Source organism: Oreochromis niloticus, linkage group LG16, assembly GCF_001858045.2.
Source record: "Oreochromis niloticus isolate F11D_XX linkage group LG16, O_niloticus_UMD_NMBU, whole genome shotgun sequence".
NCBI classification, from domain to species: Eukaryota; Metazoa; Chordata; class Actinopteri; order Cichliformes; family Cichlidae; genus Oreochromis; species Oreochromis niloticus.
In genome coordinates, this window is record NC_031987.2 from 2,497,283 (window position 1) to 2,501,009 (window position 3,727).

Consider the following 3,727-nt stretch of genomic DNA (forward strand, 5'->3'; position numbering starts at 1 on the left):
GCCATCTTCAGTCTTCAAAGCGGGACTCAGCAGTCGACATTACAGCAGCTACGGTGACATCACATCTTCTTCGTGGTCGTCGCAGGTGCGTGTCTTCCTGTGGCTCTTCTGTTTTTCTTGAGTTGGAAACAAGCTGAGAGCACGCACATCATAATCTTTTAGAAAAGCACTGGTGGTTCAAACAAAGGCGTAAATCTTGGGTCATACCTGGACAGATGCAGCCAGGCGTGGGTGTCACTGAGCCGGGCCTCACAGGGACTGCTGTCTGCATCTATAACACACAGCATATGTTTGCAGCTCTCCCTTTACAGGCGGGTGGATACAAAACAAAGCCAACAAGACTAAAACAAAAATATTTCTTCTTTATTTATTGTGTTATAGTCTGCGATCACCTCTGCCCTCAGCTTTGCCCAGAATCAAATTATATTACATTATGTTGGTTTCAGTTGTTTTCCTAATGACTTGCTCTTCCCTTTGCAGCACTGTGCGTGCTTCCTCTCCTTCCCCAGGATCCTTTTCTCTTTCACCAGACAGCCATCTTGCCAAGACTGGATTTTATTTTGCTGACGTCAAGGCAATTTGTGGGATAAATGTCATCCTTTCCATTATGCTAACATTGCTGCCCTTCGTGTTTTACTGCACACACACACAGACACTGACTTTGTGCGGGTCTGTTCCCTGTTAGCACCTCAGCCACATGTACAGTAGATGTCATTGCATCGCCATGGTAACAAACCATAAACTGAGCTGACATGGTAGGAGTCCCTTTGTTCTCTAATGGTCACACAGCAACAGTTGCAGCCGATCCTTTTTAAATATGAATGGCAGGAGAACACGATCAGCACTTCCAATACTGCTTGACATACTTACGACATTGCACTTCTCAATTTTTGTACGCAGTAAAGCATCCACATGTACATTATAGCCTCTCTGCACACGTATTTCTGCCCCGACAGGCACAGTCGACATAAATGCGCCCCCCAAGGCTAAATACTGGATCTTAAGGGAACTGTGTATTTTTCCAAAACCCAAAAAGGTACATATAAACTGCAAAGCAGTAAAAGCTGCATATTTGCACCATTTCTTCAGATTTTTAAGCATCTTTAACAGGAGACTTATCCCAATGCAAATAATTATCTCTTATATTTTAATGTGTTATTGCTCCCAATATGTTGCATGTAAAGCATTAATGTGGAAAAACACCACAGTGTTAACACAGTTACCCCTCAGCACCTGCCTTTGTTCTCAATTTCCAACCCTGTGAATGAAAAATAGAAGTTGATAAGTAGCCCATACCTTAGGTGGTACCACCTCAGTTACAATCCATTGTACTGCTAAAGATGCAAATATATTTCTTATTCTTTATTTTGCAAGCATACATGAAGGGAATACTGTCATGGCTTTATGGGGTGAAAACAGCACTGAATCATCATACAGTGCTTTGCTGAGTGTGTGCACACAGCAGTGCAGGGTGTAGCTTTCACTGGGAGAATTTATTGCAGACATTTAAAACTTGAGGGATAAGAAAGCAACAAAGGACGAGGTCCTATTATTAAAAGAAGACACGCTCAAAGTGACAGGATACGACGAGGAGGAAGAGAGGGATGGATGAGTGCGACAGATACTGATCGGGTGAAAAAAAGAAGTAGGAGGTGAAAAAGAAGATGAAAACCGTTTAAAGGTCATAGTGAGGCCTGGTCTCTCCAAAGACAAATGGGAACAAAACCTCTTCAAAGACAGAGATCTGATAGAAGAATAACAGTCGTTTTTTCTTCTTCAAAGCTCGGGTCTCCATCAGGTGTTAGGCGAGCTATCAGTTTTCTTTTCAAGGAAGCTAACGAACATGCTGTTTCTATCTTATCTCTGCTTCTCTTATTTATTTATTTTCTAATATCCCACTTTGCACCGAGAGTAAAGATTTATTTTAGCAGGGATGAACCGATTGTTATATATAAGCATGACACAGAGAGAGGAAATCCACCTCAGAAAGGATGATATTTAAAAAGTAATGAACTCAGATTAACTGGGCAGACAGAGTTTAGCATGAAGATAAAAGGTAAAAAGCTATAAGGTGAGGGAGCAGCGGGGCGGGAGTGACGGAGATTTCAAAGCAAAAAGCTCCTTTTTTTCTCTGTAGTAACAAACATGCATCCGTCATGTGATCATGCTTATGTATACATGTGCATAACCTAAAACACACCAAGCTAAGAGTGAAACTAGGCGTTAAACCTCGGGTTTCCTGCTTCAAAACACAGAATACTTACATAGGATTTGAGTTTTTCTGAACACAAGCTTAAAGTAATTGGTTAAAAGTTAGTTTAGAAATTTAGGAAACTTTGCTTTTCTGGGTTCTTACTGAGTCAGATGACAAGATACCGACAGCTGTCAAGTCTGCAGGGGAAAGCATGAAGCTACCAGCAGCAGCTGCTGCTCCCTTTAGAGGCCACCACAGCTGATTATCTCCTCCATCTCCTCCTATCCCAGCATCCTCCTCTGTCACGCCAACCCTCTGCATGTCCTCCTTCATCCATGAACTCATCTGAGATCTTCCTCCTTTTCTCCTGCTTGGCAGCTCCATCTTCATCGTCCTTTGTCCCGTATATCCACTCTCCCTCCTCTGCACACCTCCAAACCATCTCAGCCTCGCCATCTCGCCTCGACCTTCTTGTCAGCGCCACCGTCTCCAAACCACACATCACAGCAGGTCTCACTATCATCTTATGAACCTTCCTTTTAACTCTTGCTGATATCTTTCAGCCACAAATCACCCCTGACACTCATCTCCACCCACTCCACCCTGCCTGCACTCTCTTCTTCACTCCTCTTGTGCACTTTCTGTTGGTTTGGATGGTATTTAAGCTCAGCTACCTCCACTACCTCAACTCCTGGCACGTTCACCTTCCCATCTGTCTCCCTCTCATTCACTCACATGTATTCTGTCTTTCTTCTCCCAACTTTCATCCTCTTCTCTCCAGAGCATACCTCCACCTCTCCAGCTTCTCTTCCACATGCTCCCTACTCTCATGCTATATATTTCTTGTACCCCTGGATAAAAATTCATCTAATTTGTCCTGATTATCAAAAAGACAATTAGACATCTTTTTTGAAACCTTTTGTAGAGTTATTGTGGTCATCTAAAGGTCCATAATTTTGTCCTTGACCTTTTCTGAAGAATTTTTGCACTTCAAAATAATCTCTAACTTGACCTCGGTGCAACTCTTCACTTCAAATGAGCTCTCTTAGCCCCCGTCTCTCTGAGACCAGCCTTCCTTTACTTCTGATCAGCTGCAGCTTGCAAACCCATGCTTTGAACAGCAGGTAGGTGGTGCTGTTGTGCTCAAAGCCAGAGCTCTTCCCTCTCTATGAAATCATACAGATCCAAAAGAGAGCTCTGATGGGACATACACACCGTATATACTGCTGAATCTACCGCTATAACAACGTAAATGTGACTGAGAGTAAGGCAGAGCACAACTGTTCAGCTTTGAAACCCATCAAACTTGAACTAAACATGTGCAGATCTACGGGTTATGGACCAGTGTGCGGTAAAAGTTGAGGGGAAAATGCCAATTTGATTAGCTTTACAAAAAACACAGTAGCTCTAGTCCTTCTTGAAGGTTAAAGGGTCAGATTCCCAGAAACGCTATTGATCCAAAGCAGCATTAACATTCATGCTGGCATCTTTAAAATGCACCGCCTGTCAGTGAAGCATAGCATAGACCACAAG

At 43.0% G+C, this 3,727-nt stretch overlaps 1 long non-coding RNA gene across 1 annotated transcript; it reads right to left on the reverse strand.

The window, feature by feature from the left end:
- Positions 1 to 679, reverse strand: LOC112844240 (uncharacterized). Its single transcript, XR_003216987.1, has 3 exons — positions 393 to 679; positions 208 to 271; positions 1 to 133 (listed from the first exon to the last, which is right to left on the reverse strand). It is a non-coding gene; the product is annotated as an uncharacterized LOC112844240 (long non-coding RNA).
- Between the last annotated feature and the right edge of the window lie 3,048 nt (positions 680 to 3,727).